The sequence below is a fragment of the Petaurus breviceps genome, unplaced genomic scaffold (assembly GCF_028583685.1).
Source record: "Petaurus breviceps papuanus isolate PSGF00001 unplaced genomic scaffold, PetGlider_PUasm1.0 689, whole genome shotgun sequence".
Taxonomy (NCBI): domain Eukaryota; kingdom Metazoa; phylum Chordata; class Mammalia; order Diprotodontia; family Petauridae; genus Petaurus; species Petaurus breviceps.
Window position 1 is genome coordinate 2,297,531 of NW_027186458.1, and position 17,105 is coordinate 2,314,635.

The 17,105-nt window shown below is 38.5% G+C and overlaps 1 long non-coding RNA gene across 1 annotated transcript; it reads right to left on the minus strand.

Moving 5' to 3' along the window:
* Nucleotides 1-5,818: 5,818 nt before the first annotated feature.
* Nucleotides 5,819-16,484, minus strand: LOC138174500 (uncharacterized). Its single transcript, XR_011171750.1, has 4 exons — nt 16,363-16,484; nt 14,336-14,469; nt 11,783-11,979; nt 5,819-6,429 (listed from the first exon to the last, which is right to left on the minus strand). It is a non-coding gene; the product is annotated as an uncharacterized lncRNA (long non-coding RNA).
* Nucleotides 16,485-17,105: the final 621 nt, after the last annotated feature.

A 17,105-nucleotide genomic window follows, 5' to 3' on the forward strand; every position in this document is an offset into this window, starting at 1 on the left:
AAGGAAAGCAACTCAAAATGGGTTAGCAAGTTTATTTTAATTAATCAAACATATATCATTTAGCTAGTTCAGGGGGGAAAGGTCAGTGCCCCGAACTTCAAAATATACAGAGGTTACAAATATAAGTTACAAGAAAACAGAAAAACATATCAAGCAGACAGGCCTCTAAACTGTCCAACCATTACATCCATACCAAATCACAGTTACCAGAGAAGGAAGCATCAACATCTGAGTTTTGAAAGCCATGGGGCTCTCAACAACAGCTGCCCAGAGTCTCATCTGGCCAAATCACACAATACTTCTCAAAGTGAGCCCCAAAGCAAAGCCTCACATCAGGGCTTATATAGCCTCCTGGCTCAGAGAATGTAACAACCTTCTTGACCCACTGCCCAATCACAAATTATCTCCTGAGAAACAAGTCTCCCACTATAGGCTTCAGGTGCACTTAAGCCTAGGGGCAGGGGAGATCTTAAAAATTTACATTCCCATTACACTGTACCAGAAAAGTCATGCCATTATGACCATTAATCAAAGCTAATATCATATGAGGAGCCATCTAGAGTGGAAGAACCATATGATTTCTTTGGGTTTGACAAATGATCCAAAGATTGTGGGTGAGAGAAAGGTTTACGAAGCATTTTGCTAGAATCTGTTGACAATGGATAATATGTATATAAATATATGTATCTATATGTATACACACATACACATGCATGTACACACATACACATGCATGTAGACACATGTATCAACATATATATATATTTGTGGGTGTTTTTTTAAACCTGCATTTGATATGTGGATGAACATGTTTAGAAAAATAAACATTAAATTCCAGATAAAATCCACTAGAACCAGGCTAAAATTATAAACAGTTCAAGCTTATCAGGAGGGAAAAAAAAACCCTCAACCCATGTTTCCTGAAAGTTTATGAACTTTGGCAACACTTTTGTTGAACCTAACTGAGTTTCGGGTTTAGAGTGAAACCTGAGACCAAGTGAATTTCAGACTTCTTTATGGGAACTGTACCAACCCCACAGATGACACCCAATTAAGAGAACAAGGAGTTTTCTTTCTTACCTGCTGGGCAAGGTTGCCTCAGAAGTCTTCATTTATGACAGCTCAATTTATATAACCCCGAACATCCTGAATTCTTTTCAAATCTGCTTAAAATTTATCATCAGGGCACCTCCTTCCTTCAGGAAATAATTCTTTCTTATTTGATAAACACCCTTCCATGATAAGATAGCTCTGTGATGACACACAGACCCCTACTCTCAGAACTCTATGGGATATCAGCAGATACTGGCTGTGTCTCTTGGTCTGATGCATTAAGAGAGAAGACTTGAGGGATTTCATCCTCTCTTCAGGGCCATAAAGTAAAAAAAGATTCTGAGAAGAAACCAAAAATTTGAGGAACTGGAAGTCTATATCACGTCTTTATTTTCAGCTTGCTACAATAGAAAATTTGGGGAATTTCCCCTTGGGTGAAATCTGGGACTGTCTCTCCTGGCTGAGCTGATTGATCATGCTCTCAAAAGGGACACTCTTTCAAACTGAATTTTCTGGTACACATTCTCCTATGTCTTTCTTTTCTGGTTTCTGTTTTGTTATCAACTTGGATAAATGGGTTTATTTGCTATATGTTACCATTGTGAAATTGGCAACTGGTGGGAAGAAAGTCCAGTCTTAGATATAAAGCTTGGGACTGCCTTTTCCCATGAATGAATAGTAATCTAGAGTTTAGCTTGAACCTTAAAATCACTTCCCCAAACTTAATTAACATTATTGAAGGGAATGGAAAGATATAATTCCATCCCAATACACTCTTTCTCTGAGGAAGCTAGACTCTGACCTCAACCTTCTGCTTCCCCTCCTAACAGGAATTAATATTTCCTTGGGAGAAGTGGGAATGAGACATGTATAATCCCCTACATTACACTAGAATATGAAGAAATGACACCATCTTCACTGTCTTCTGTGTCAAGCTGATCATCATGATGGGTTCAAGTAGGGTCAACTTGCAACCTCATAATGCCCCATTGAATTCTTAGATTTAGGCAAGCAGTTTCATCAAATTGCCCTGGATGGGAACCTGATCAGTGGTTTCTCTGGAAGCCAACTGGACAAAATTTCAGGGATCCTGACCAGCTCTCATAACAATAATATTGGTCTTAAGGAACACAGAGTCCCCACTGTATATTATCCTGGAAATTTTGCCATTGCCAGTCCTACACTCACCATTCTTCTTGTTGATGATATTACTTGAGTTCAAATCCTACTCCAGCCACTTATTATGGATGACACCTTAGAAAAGTCATCTAACCTCTCTGTACTTCAGTTTTCTTATCTGTCAAATGGGCATAATAATAGCACCAGATTCCTAGGATGAATCTGTGTGTATGTGGGCATGTGTGCACACAAATATGTATATATGTCTACATACACATGAGACTATATGTGTTTGCAAAAATTATATTACATATAATATGTATATATGTCATATGTGTCTATTTGCAAAGATTAACATATATAGTTGTTAGCTATTATCATTTGAGGATTTGTATTGGTACCTAAATTGTACTGTAAACATAAAAAAATTTCATCCAAACTATCCCATTCAACCCACAATCATACCATGTATTTGTAATACACTTTGAAGAGCTTTAAATACTTCACAAATGCTAGCAATTATTATAGTATTGGACCATTTCAAGATGTGCACACACACACACATACACACATACTACCATACATGGAAGCAGTTTCCATGACCCAAAAATGAATAAATGTAAACAAACACACAAGACAAGGTAGAACCAACAAGGAATATCAGTTAAAAGAGGCATCCAACATCACCATGCTGGAAGCAACTTGGGAAAGCCAATCAGAAATTTATAGAAAAATATTAAATGATATTTGATAACTTATACACCCAGTAGAAAACTTGAACCCTCATTGCCCAGTTTAAGGCAATAGATAAAAAAAATAAGGAAAGGCACACAAAAAAACAAAACCATATCAGAAATTCTGAATTCCTTGGGGTGGCTAGGTGGCGAAGTGAATAGAGCATCAGCCCTGGAGTCAGGAGGACCTGAGTTCAAATCCTGCCTCAATCACTTAACACAAAAACTAGCCCTGTGACCTTGGGCAAGTCACTTAACCCCAATTGCCCTCCAAAAAGAAAAAAAATATCTGAATTCCTTCAATCAACAAATGAAAGCACCAGTCAAAAGATCAAGTGAGATAATATCTGCAAAGTGCTTTACAAAACTTAAAGTACTCAATAAGTGCTAGTTGTTATTCTTTTCATCATCATCATCATCTTCATCATCATAATCATCTTTAAAAGCTGAAGGATATTGTTGGAATGAAAGCAACATAAATAATAAAATAATTCAATGTTTATCAAAAATTTTACTATAGAGACTTGACAAAGAACTTGAAGGTAAAAGAAAAAAAATGAGAAAAAGGAGACAGTGGAAAATTTCTGGTCATCTTTATGATCACAATAGGATAAATGCAAATTAGATTCCATGAGAAACTGCAAACTTGAATATCACTAATATAATGAATAACAGAACTGTTATAACCATGAAAGTAATCAAAACTCTTAATTCCTCTGAATAAAAAAATACTGAGAGGGGGCAAAACCAGATAAGATCCATAATTATTGGCTCAACCACTTCATGGTGGTGAGTGAACCTATAAATGTGTCACCTTTTTTTAGAAAAGTCATATTGAGCATAAGTATATACAGTAATCAACTGTCTGAATATGTTAAGAGACTGGCTTGCATCATGAAATCAAAGCTCAGTATTTAAAGAATATTTCTGGTAGGAGTTGTAAAATGGATCATGACATTTGGAAAATATTTTTTTAAAACTATAAAATGAACCATAACAAATTTGGAAATTATCCCAAGAAAAACTTCTACAATGTTAATGCAACAGAGTTTCCTTAATCTTAAGGTAGGTATGGAAAGAATTACACCTCTTACATAAAAAAGGAGGAAGAAGATTGATAGGTATCTGTAACGGTTATGGGATTTAAAGATCTTCCATGCCCCATTGGACTTGCTGATATAGCAGGAAGGGGCAGAGCAAGAGGAAGCGGAAGCCAAGCTAGAGTTCCTGCGGTGGCTAGCAGTGGCAACAACTGCGGCGGCAGCAGCCGCAGAGGCAGCGGCAGCAGGAGTGCGAACCCCTTTTTTAGTCAGCCAGAATTTCTGCTGAGGACTCCTGCTGAGGATTGTCAGGGGCCAGAGCTGCTGGGAGTGTGCTTCCTGGATGCTGGGTGGTTGCTGTGAGTGGGGAGAGGAGGACCTTTGCCTGAGGTAGCCTGTTCTGTTTTAAAGGCTTGAGAATGTGGGTGCTTTCTCCTTTATCTACCTGTGCCAATTTCATAACTACTCTGATGGCTTTGACTTTCTGGTTTTGGGACTCAGTCTTTTGGTATTTTAATAAATGTTCCAGCTTTATCACCCATATAGCAAGCCTGATATATTTTGTGATGGATAACCACATCAGCATATTTACAATTTCCATAGGCATTGTGAATATTGCATTGCTGATACAGTATCCTTGGAGTACATGGTGAACAGGTCAATAATTCACAGCAAAGAAGACCTTTCACTAAGTAGGAGTTAAGGATGAAAACAAATATCCACCATTTGATTTGTTGAATGTAATCAAATGTAGTTTGCCTTTTGTTGGAACCTATGAAGCAACCAAGATCCAAGAGAGGAATAGAAAGAACCTCCAAGAACAACTTCCATATAAACTCCATCAATAATATGTCAACCAGGAAGCACTGAACAAGTGGCTGAGTCATCAGGATATGTTTGTGGAAATGGGAGAGTTTATGATAGTGACCCAGGATTAGGTCATAGCCACACAAATTACAGAAGGATTATCCTTGAGGAGCCTTTATTTAGTGATGGATATGTGAAAAAACAATGGGAACTGTCCAACTCAACCCCTTCAGGCTATACAAATGTACTACCAGCTAATGCTTACTGTGACAGGATTTGGTGGATCAAATCATACCACAGAAGCTCAGTATCGTTTGTGGACAGACTGATGACAAAACCCTCCCCTTGAAAAGAGACAGCCCCCAAAATATTATGGAGAAATCCGACAACAGCATACTAGAACTGGACCATCATCCCAGACTGAGGTTGTCCACAACTGCCTGGACATACAGATCAAGGAGGGAAAAAAAAGAATGTTGTTAATAGATATCACTGTGTCAAAAATATATAATCTCTAATTTAACACAGAATGAAAATCTTCTAAAATATGGATATCTAGTAGAGGAAATCAATGTAACATAGGAACAGAATGAGACACATGTTCCTTTCATCCTGTCTGCCATTGGAGCTTTACTGAACATTCTTGTAGTGAGCCTACAAAGCATGATCGTGCACCTAATAATTGTATTTAACTTCCAGAAGAAGTTAATTTTACCTCTGACAGAGTTCATAGAATATTAAATATATAAGAATGATAGGAGGAGAAGGACTTGTCCCAGTACTGTTTCTATTCAAATCTTATTGGAAAAGATGAGAATGAGATCATCGAAATGATAGTTATTATAATAAAGGCTCGCATGTCTATAAAATGTTAAAACTTCTAAATCACTCTTTTCACTACAACTTTGAGAATTAAAGGGTACTAAAATTAATGGCAGAGATAAAATGACTTGCCAGGGGCCACACCCCTAGCATAAGAGAATTGAGTTCATGTCTTCTGACACCAAGACTACAATCTTCTGGTAATACCATGTTTATTCTTCCTCAAGACATACCACCATGTCAAGCTTCTTGGGTATCATTTGTTGAAACATTCATGACCATTTAATTAACAATGGTAGAAAGAGTCCTGTATTCAGAGTAAGATGGCTGGGGTTTGAGTCCTGGTTCTGTAACGATATGACCCCAAGTTTAGTTGTCTGAAAATCCTTGAAAAAAATATTAATAGTGATAACTTTCTGATCACTCAAAGATGTGAAAATGGGAGACATTGGTTTGCCAAAAGTCACTGCTATCATGCAGTGTGTCTGTGTGTGTGTGCCAAGAACTATGGTAAGCATGCACACACATGCACACACACCCACACACTCCAAATGCTATAGATGGCAAGTTTCTTTACATGCTGCTATTTCCAGATAATATTGTGCTGATTTCATCAACCCCCACAATGTCACAAAAGAGAGTCTTACAGATGGATCTTAGTTATAAAAGTGCTAATATCAGGGTTTCCAAATAACCTTTATTGGAAAAGTATTTCAGTTCTGAATGTTATTCCATCCTTCCTAGCATGGAAGCCATTTTTCGAGGATTACCAGCATCAGTGTATTCTCAGCACACAAAGTTCTTTTCAATTATATGTTCATCAGATCCTCTTCATTCTTCTTGCTGTTCCACACCTATGGGTATATTTTGAAAAAGATAAAGATCTTTAAAAGTGTCTTTCTCCCTCTATAAGACTGGAAAACAAGGTTCTACGAAATTGTATCAATTGTAAGATTTGATGCATGTGTTGTTTAGCTTTGTTGATTTTCCCCCTTTTTCTTTTTGTAAAGATTTTTGTTTGTTTGTTTTTAATAAAGCAGAGCTCCACTTGTTGGAGGAGGGGTGAGTGGAACTATGTTCAGAAATAATAGGGGTGTAAAAATGAAAAATAACAGGGAGGAAAAAGAAATCTTTAGTCTCTGAAAGATTAAGATGAACATGTTTTTTAATCTAGCAGGAAGGAAAAGTTTGTGTATTACTGACAGGAACCTGTTTTTCTTTGTTTTGAATAGTTATGTGTTAAATAAATATTTGTTGAATAGAAAGAGAATACCAGAGTCCAAATTGCTGAAATGCCACTCCTCATGCTGATAAAATCATTGAAATGGAATTGAGTATTTTAAAACAACTTATGGCCCTAACACAGTATATTCTGTATAGAAGTAAAATGTGCAGTTTTCACAAGGAGGAAGAGCCCTCCATTTCTCTGGAAAACTCATGGAATTCCCTGGAAGCTGTAATGATGACCCCAACACAACCTTTGCAACTAAGACACCCGGGATGAATTCTTTATGCCAGGAGGCTCAAGATTAGTCCTACCCACCCTCAGTCCTATTTTCATGATTGGATCAGAATGAGGAGGGACAGGCTTGTGTTAAAGAACCCCTTGGATTTATAACTCTATCTCTAAAAGAGATGTTATTGATGTCAACCTTTACCTGTGTGAGCAAGTGATCCTGAAGAAGCCCAGGGGACAGAGCCCCTAAAATGGCATCCAAAGTTTAGCATCACTCCTCTGAACCTTGATTTTCTCATCCACAAAATTTGGGTCATAAAAAATAGCCTCCATGTAATAATAAATTAAAGTAAAGAGCAAAATAAATAATGTTGAAAATATAGGAAAGCTCATCTCTGGCCTGTGAAGTATGAAATGGGAAATTCTAATAGACAGTAGCAGTTATTGCTGTCCTGAATATTAGGATCCCCAGACTGTCTAGCACTTTATTCCTCAATCATCTTCACATTAGGCAATTTGTCATTTAAACCAGAGAACAAACCTTGAAAGACTTAAGCCTTTATATTCTGGAAGTCCCACGCTGGGGTCTCATTGTCTTGATTTGTGAGCTTCGTGTGTAGCTCCCCATAATATGTAGACCAGCTCCTGCCACGCTAGAAACGTTACTCCTGGGCCATTTTCTATTCAGCCACCTGCATATCTAACCTATAACCCTCTCTTATACATCCTATTCCTTCACTTTCCAATTTGGCAACCACAACCAAATCAGTACCACTATTTCTACTAAAAAGAGCACCCCAATCTACTCATCTATGGCTCTATTCATCACCCCGTCTCTCTACAAAAGACATCATACATTGCTGGTCACTACTCCTCTCTATATTTTTGTTTCCTCTTTTTGAATGTAATATTTTTGATGGCAGGAACTGTCTTCACTGTTGTATTTGTTTGCCCAGGGCTTAGCATAGTTCTTGGAACATAGTAAACACTTTATAAATGCTTTTTCATTCATTTCATCCTTAATCTTTGATAAGCTTCCACAGTCATGGAAAAGTCATGACTTGAACACTTTTTGTATAAACAGCACACTGGAAGACACAGAGTGCTGTTGTTCTTCAAGTAAACCATAATGTATTTGGGGAGGCATATATGCAGAGACATACCTACCAATGTCAGATGGAATAGGAAAGGCACCACATAAAAAGTATAGACAGAGGAGATCAGAAGATGAATGGTAGAAGACCGCAGTGGGCAACGAAGGCTTCCCAGAGGAAGTTATATTTCAGTTGGTCTTTGAGAGGTAAGTTGGAAAAAAAAAAAGAAAGGTGAGCTGGAATCAGATAGGCAAAAAGCAGCAATAAGAACATTTCAGATGAGGACATGATAGAGTAAGCAAGATGGCTGTATTACATAAATTGACCTGTTTCCCCTGTATGTGAGTAGTAAGATTTTCCTTGGGATTTGGTGGACCTTGGGGCATAAAGCTTGAATTATTTTTATGGCTTCCTTGCCCTGAGACATAAAAAGCCCAGCCTATGGGCAACTGGTGCCACAGAGATTTTAGTAGAATTCATAGAATCATATAGGAAGTCACACAGGACATCAATGTTCATATAATCCATCCCCATCATAACAGACCTGACAAAAAATTGACCTGTTGCCCGATAGGATGCTTTCCTGACAAGGTGTTGCCAATTGCTTTGATAAACTTGGAGTAAGTCACTTAGAATTAATTGTTTATTATATTCCAGGCACAATGCTCAGCCCTAGGGAGACAAAGGCAAAAACACAATCCTTGTCCTCAAGGATCACACATTATGATCAGAGAGACAAACATTACATATATACATATGTACATAGTGTGTGTGCATGTATATGTATGTATACACACATATATACTTATATACACACGTGTATATGTGGATGTGTATGTATGCATATAATTATATATTCACACAAGATATATACAATGTAAGTGAAATAGTTGCGGATGATAAAAGGAACAAGGGTGTGACCATGTTTAAATGACTGAGGTGGAGTAGAGGAATAGGGCATGGGAATGAACAAGGAAAGCTTAGGGGCAATGGGAAAAGAGATCTGGATCTAGATAAGACTGTGCTTAGGAGAAGTAAAAACAAAAAGAATGGGAATGGGAGCCAAACTACAGGAGGCTTCTTGCCTTCAATTAGGTATAGAAAGTTCCATAAAGACAAAGAGCCTCTCTTTATCTAAGCTTTATCCCATCTTTTATTAGTGTCACAATGAGCTGTACACCTTCGGTGCTTAATAAATGTGCTGAATCAGTAGACTGTTAGTTTGGTTTTATCCTGTAGTGGATGGAAGGTTTTGACAAGGTGAGTGACATAAAGAATCAGGTACTCTAAGAGCTGGGTGTGACTTCACACATCTTTTAATCTCACCCATATCTGAAATGCACATCCAACTTCTTCTCAAAGACCTTGAGTGAGGAGAAATCCACTACCTTCCAAGACAGCTCACCATACTTTTGAATACCCTTCATGCCCTTGTGTCATGCATAAATTTATCTCTATGATTCCACCACTTGATCCTGGTTTTGCCCAATGGGTCAAACAGAGGAAGTTCATTCCCTATTCCATGAGACAGTCTTTCAAATACATAAAGAAATCTATCATGTTCCCTTTCAGTTTTCTCTCCAGGATAAACATTTAGTTCCTCCCTTCAGCTGTGGTATTTATCCCCTTGGGTTTGATTCTTGGCCTAGCTGAGTAGTATCATATTAACATTTATGGAAAGATTTAATGTTTACAAAACACTTTCCTCACAACTCTGTCATGTTAATAGTACAAGTATGATTGACTCTATTTTACACATGAGTAAATGAGTTTTTGTGACTTGACTATTACAGATAGCTAGCAAATGTCAAGGCAAAGATTTTAATTAATAGTCACTCTTCTTTCTACCTCAGTAAGCTGCTAGCATAACAGCTTGGTATCAGTGGACCATTCTGAGTGATGTCTGATTACTTTCAACAGAATATTATATATGTCGTTATTTCTTTCTTCAGAGTTAAAATGGACCCATGATGGGTCAAAAGCATCTGTAGTAGATTACAAAAGATGGCTAGTTTGCTGAAAAAAACTATCAGCGACATTACTGAGGTAATATATCACCAGAAAAGGAAGTTAAATGAGACTGAGATAACAAATGGACATTTCCAGTACCACACTAGTATCTTTCAGAGATTAAGAGAAACTGAGGAAGAAAGACCTCCAGTACATTGTCAAGTGAAAGTAAGTCAAGGAGCATTAGGAGCTCACTATGTGCCAGAGTGGACTAAGTGATGGGGAGAGAAAGAATGAAAAAAATAATAATCTTTGTTCTCAGAGTTCACAGGCTAAGAAGTCAACATGCAAACAACTATGCATAATTAAGATAAGAAAGGATAAAATAGAGATGATCTCAAAGGGAAGGTTTCAATTAAGGAAGACTGGAAAGAACTTCTTGCAGGAGGTAAGACTTTCAGCAAGGGAAGTCAGAGGACATAGATGAAGACAGAGAGTACACCAGGCATGGTCATGGTCAGTGAAAATTCCTAGAGTCAGAAGACAGAGTGTCCTGTGTGAGGACCAGTAAGGAGATCAGTGTAACTGGATCACAGATTATGTAATGGGGAGAGAGGTGTAAAAAGAATGGAAAGAATGCAAGAGGGCAAAGCTATGAAGAGCTTTAAAAGTCAAATAGCAGATTTATATTTGATCATGGAATAATGGAGAGCCTCTGGACTGTGTTGAATGCAGTCCAAGAATATGTGTGACATTTTCACACTTGTATTTCAGGAAGATCAATTTGACAACTTAGTGGAGAATGGACTGGAGTGGAGAAGAGACTGGGGCAGACATCAAACACTAGCCAACTGGCATAGTCCAGACATGAAGTGATGAGGGCCTGGATTGGGATGGTAGCAGTGTAGGAAGAGAAAATGGGACATATGTGAGAGATATCATGAAGGTAGAAACAACAGAGCTTGGCAACAGAGAAGATATTAAAAGGTGAGAGGGAAGAGTTGAGGATGATGCCTTGATTGCAAGCATGGATAACTGGAAAGATGATGTTAACCTCAAAAATCACAGGAAAGCTAGAAAGAAGGGTTTGGGGGAAATGATACTGAATTCAGTTTTGGACATGTTTTATGAAGAATTTATAGGGAAAATAAGCCATTATTGTGCACAAAGAGAATGGATGAAGGAATTATAATTTGCACCATTGGAGAGAGAGTCCTGAGTGTGAACATTCTGATTTGTTAATAGGACATCATTGAAAATGGACTCTAGAAGACTAACCAATTAATGCTGTCTTGATGCTATGCTTTGTTAGCCTCTGGAAGGACATGTTAACTTTTTGATTTACTTTTTTTTTCTTTTTCTCTATTGTACATTATTGGATGTCACAATCCCTAATGGCAGTAAAGTCTGATGACAAATTGGGTATACCTGGAGCTGACCAAAATCCTACTAATAAAAAGGAAATCAATCTCAAAACCTGGCACATAAAGTCCTGGAAGAGTTCCCATCCAAAACATTACCCATCTTCCATGGGTGAACAGCTCCTATTTCAGAGCTGACACTGAAGGACTCTTTTCATTATTTTAATTAAATTAGGAACAATCATTTCCTCTCCCTCTGGCCTTACCTTCTCTGGGGGAAGAAGGAAACCAAACCAAAGCAAACCTTTATAATAAATAGACACAGTCAAGCAAGAGAAATCTTCACCTTAGCCATATCCAAAAGTGTGAAAAGTGCCCATCACTTCTTTGTTAGGAGGTGGGCAACATCCTTTATCTTTGGTCCTCTAGAGTCATGGACAAACCACCAACAGCTCTCCCGTTGCCAACAATATTTCTTCACTGCTGTAGATGAAAAATGTTTTTCCTGACATCTGAAGATGGAGGGCATTTCTCTCCTGAATCCTGAAAATGGGTTACATTTCTTTCAACGTCTACTTTATAAAGAGATTATTACGGTGAAAGCTGGTTGGACAAAAGATCAATGATTTGACCAAATTTATTTTTGTTCTAATTTCACCAAATATAATTTCAAAATTGTTTACAAGAAATCTGAACATATACTAGTTCATCCGGTAGTCAAGAAACTTGCGGATGAGTAATCTGCTCAAAGTTGCCAAATAATTATTCAAAGAATGCTTAATTAATGTTTTTTCGCACCATTTACTTTCAAATATACTCCTCCCATCAAGTTATTTTTCCTTTGTAACAAAGAAAAGAAGTCTAACAGCACAGTAACCACATCTGACAGTTTAGGCAACATTCTCCACCCATAGACCCACACCTCTTCAAAACAAGGAGGCAGGTACACTTCCTCACCTCTTATTCAAGGCCAATTCACCATGATGAGAAATCAGTTTTTAGATCCATTAGAGTCAGCATAGCATGGTGGATAGAGATGGCCTTAGAGCTAAGATCTGGACTCAAGTCCCCTTTTTGAGCAGATGACTGCATCATCTCGGGTAACACACTTGACTTCTTGGTACTCTAAGTAACTTTCTAAGACCTTAAATTACAGAGCAAGCGCTTTCCTATATTAATGAAGGGAGGGACCTATTCTAGGCCTGGTCTCTCATCTTGGATTTTCTTGGAGTTCTTTTAATTTACACATGGAGGAAAATGTCATTGTGTATATGCTTTACCAATATTTTGAATACTGGTAGTCTTATCCAATATGGTATATAAAATGTGATACTGATTACTGTGAAGACCTTCCTTCCTTCCTTCCTTTCTTCCTTCCTTCCTTCCTTCCTTCCTTCCTTCCTCCCTCCCTCCCTCCCTTCCTTCTTTCTTTCCTTCCTTCCTTCCCTTTCTTTCTTTCTTTCTTTCTTTCTTTCTTTTTTTCTTTCTTTCTTTCTTTCTTCTTTCTTTCTTTCTTTCTTTCTTTCTTTCTTTCTTTCTTCTTTCTTTCTTCTTTCTTCTTTCTTTCTTTCTTTCTTTCTTTCTTTCTTTCTTTCTTTCTTTCTTTCTTTCTTTCTTTCTTTCTTTCTTTCTTTCTTTCTTTCTTTCTTTCTTTCTTTCTTTCTTTCTTTCTTTCTTCCTCTCCCTCCATCTCTTTCTTTCTTTTTGTTTTGAGTGTGAGGGAAAGAAAGTAGATGATCCCATTCACTGATTCTTTAAATCTAGATTCTTGTCTTTGAGAGTATGAAAAACCTCCCTTCGTCTCACTTCAAAGATGACAAGAGGCATGGCTTAAATAGAGGACTAGAGATATTGATACTAAAAGTGAGACAACCTTTACCCCACTTCCTCCCAGTGAGTGAGTTGAATGAATGAATAAGAGTCCATTCAAATTAGCTGACACTCAGAAATTTAATTTGGGACCTGCATGTTTCTACATAGTTTCTCTTGGAGGGCACCTGAGCGACAGATAAATTATGAATTTGGGACATGAAAGTAAGGTCATTTCAGTTAATGAGCCATTAACAACATTGGTTAGATAAGGTGCCTGGCCTCCTTTCTGATTTCTCCCTCTGGCCTTCACTCCTCCCACTCCAGAGTGTTGATGTCACTATTACAAAGCTCTGGTTTGTTATCAGATCACCTTTGACAAGGCAGGTTGTTGACTCCTTTCTCCAGCAGCCCTACTAAGCCCTCCATATAGATCTACCCAGATAAGGGCATCTGCTTCCTCAGAACAATTTTCCAGCTAATCATTTTCTTTTCTGTGTCTCTGAACAAAGCTGTTACTCCAAATTTGGATTGCTCCAGGATTGTGAGGGCACCTTCTGTCTTATTAGAAGACAGACCCTGCCATCTGACCCCTGTATTTCATCTTTAGATGAGGATGGATTGAAAAGCATGGGAGAGGAGATTGGGACAGAGGAAGAGAAAGGGAGAGCTATAACCCCAGCCTGGTTTCCAAAGAGCATAAACAGTGTTTGGTTTGGCTTCAAGACATGGAGTTTAAGCAACAGGAAATGTCACCTCATTAGAACTATCCATGGGCCCTCTCTTATGAGATCAGTCAGACCCCTGGGCAAAGGTCCAAGATTGCATGGGGTTGGGGGGAGGGAGAAGGATGAGTCCCATATGAATGTCTAGATTTCATTTTGAAGACAGGCAAGTTTATTTGGCTGGTAGATTTGGCAGCCTGTTAAGAGAATTACTTTCATTGCCTTGGTAGGGGTGAGAGGATGCATGCAGGAAACTTCCCAATACAGATGCCAGCTTTTAATACCAGTGATTATCTTCAACACGGCTGAACTGGTACTGTTGGGGAGCTAGATACAACCTGTGTGGGGGCTTGCAACAACCTTACCCAAAATAGCAACTGCCGGTTGAAACTGGCACAGGTGGAGGCATAAGGGAAACAAGACCTTCTGTCAAAGTCATTCAGGGCACCTCCCAGAGGGCATGTTGCTTCCTGTGTTCCACTTAATATCCCAGACACACCTGTGAAAAGTGCCACATTGGGTTATCTCCCAGAATGGACAGTCATTCCCTTTCTCATATTGCTGCCCATGAAAAGCTTTTCTTCCTATGGAGTCTGCTCCCTTCTTCCTGAAAGGATGATTTCTTTTAAAGCAACTACAACATTCAGAGAAATTTAGTTTCTTCTTTAACTTAGGGAAAGAAAAAGACGCCCTTAAGTAAGGAGTTCAACCTGAGCTCCCCAAACATTAAAAAAGATGGCCTTATTTCAACACAATTGGCTTCCTTTGGAATTTGATGTTTCAATTTATGCATCTAAAAACATGATTCTGAGAAAGAGTCCACTGATTTCATCAGACTTCCAAAGCAATCCATGACACACACAAAATTAAGGCCCATTATACTCAACTATGACCCATCAAATAGCACTGTGCTATACTCATTCAGTAGGATACGAACTCTCTGAGCTAGGGGTTATGTATAGTGTAGCATTGTAGCATACACACACACACACACACACACACACACACACACACACACTTAGTAACCTTATGAACAAGGCTTCAGAAATTCATTGTTATCTCTAGATATATGTTTTCAGATGAACCCAGAAACCACTCCCTTGTTTGGGCCACCCCTCATCATCTCTTAACAGGACTATTGCAATGGGATCCCTTTCTTCCAGTTTCTCTACCTTCCTCAGTTCATTCTCCATTTACCAAAATAATCTTCCTTATGTTCATGTCTGACTGTGTTGCTCTCCTGTTCTTCAATGTCCAGGGATTTACTACTCCCTGTAGGATAAAGTAGAAATTCCTTATCTTGGTATTTTAAAACTTATATACTGTGGCACTTGGGGGCAGCTAGATGGCACTGAAGTGGCTTGAGTGACAGGCCTAAAGTGAGGAAGACTCATCTTCCTGCATTCAATTCTGTCCCTACTAGCTGTGTGACCCTGGGCAAATCACTTAATCCTGTCTATCTCAGTTTCCTCATCTGTAAAGTGAACTGGAGAAGGAAATGGCAAACTATTCCAGTATCTTTGCCAAGAAAACACCAAATGGGGTCATGAAGTGTCAAACACAATTGAAGAATGACTGAAAAACCACAACACTGTTGCCCCAGTCTCTCTCTCCACTTCTGTTTATTGCAGGATACTCCCATGCTTGTGCTCTGTATGCCAGCAAACTCACCTTCCATTTATTTCCTTGAATGTGGCATTCTTATCTTTACACTTATAGACAGGCCATCATGCATGGCAAGAATATGTCTTTTCGTCTTATTTTCCTTAAAGAGTTGGCCCTTAAGTGCTACCTTCTATGGAAAGCTTAAAGTGTTCAACTTAGTTGCTAGAGTTCTTTCTTTTCTATTTATTTATGTACTTAAATGTTCCATAGCCCCAATAGATTAGAAGCTTCTTGAGGGCAAGGATCAGTCTTCATTTGTGTCTTTGTATCTATGAAATATCACAGAATACCATGCACATAATAGGTGTCTGGCAAATACTATTGAATGAGTATATGAACAAATAGCAATTAATATGTATCATTTCTGATTGTTTTAAAAACAATGTTGATTTATGATTTCTGGTAATTATTTTTCATTCCAAATTCCACTCTCACTGACAAGTTCAATCCTCAGAGAAAGGCTACATCTCCCCCTCAATGTCCTGGTGGTATTCTGGAGTAGTTTAGGATGCCTTCTCTAAAGCTATCAGCTTGAACCATGACTCTTCCAGTGACCAGCACCCGGTATCATTTAACAAATGAACAACAATTAACTTTTACAAGGTGACATTTACTAAGAAGATATATTAAGGACAGTTGTGTAACCATCTCTTCTGAACCAAGGACACACTCTCCCCTCTCTCACCTCAATATTTGGGAAGGGTGGGGTCAACTTCCAATCACTTACTTTGAATATTCACTCCATCGAGTTCCCATCTGATCTTGGCAAAACTGCTACCTGAGTAGGCATCCAGCTACTTCTGGGCTCGACTCCCACTGCTCAGGGCTGTGCTAGCACCTCAGTTGTTAGCAAACTCTGGCCTAGACTACTCTCACTGGACCTGGGAAGGCTCATTTTCTGACCTTCTGAAGCTCACAAGGTCATGACTGGCCAAAACTTCTTCCCTTAACATCAGGAAAGAATAAACACCCAAGGAGGGGGTGGGGGGGCTTGCCTGTATTCATGGCTATGGGTGGGCCTGGGTGGGGTGATAATGGCCCACCCAAGGCCTCTCTCCCCACCCAAAGGCTTACAGCATGACTTCTTTCAAGAAAGCTTAAGAAGGAAAAAGAGACTAAATCATCCAGCTTTTTGTGAGTGTTCTCAGCTTTGGATCAAAGCCAATAAAAAAAAAAATCCCTCTGCTTCATGTGGTAATTAAATTGTAAACAATATCTGCATCTGTCCATGCGGAAATTTCATTAGGCAGAGACTCTAGCACATGCTTATAAGGACTGGAATCTCATTGGACAATTATAGTCCTTTGGTAGAATAATGTCAATTCCCTCCTTCTAAATGAGTCATTCATTCAATGTTATTACAAAATATGTGGCATTATGTTGTTAGGTATCAGGCAGGAAAAAAAAATAAGATTCTCCCATTTCCCCAAATTTTCTTTTGACCTCTAATATCCTCATCATCATCCTTCC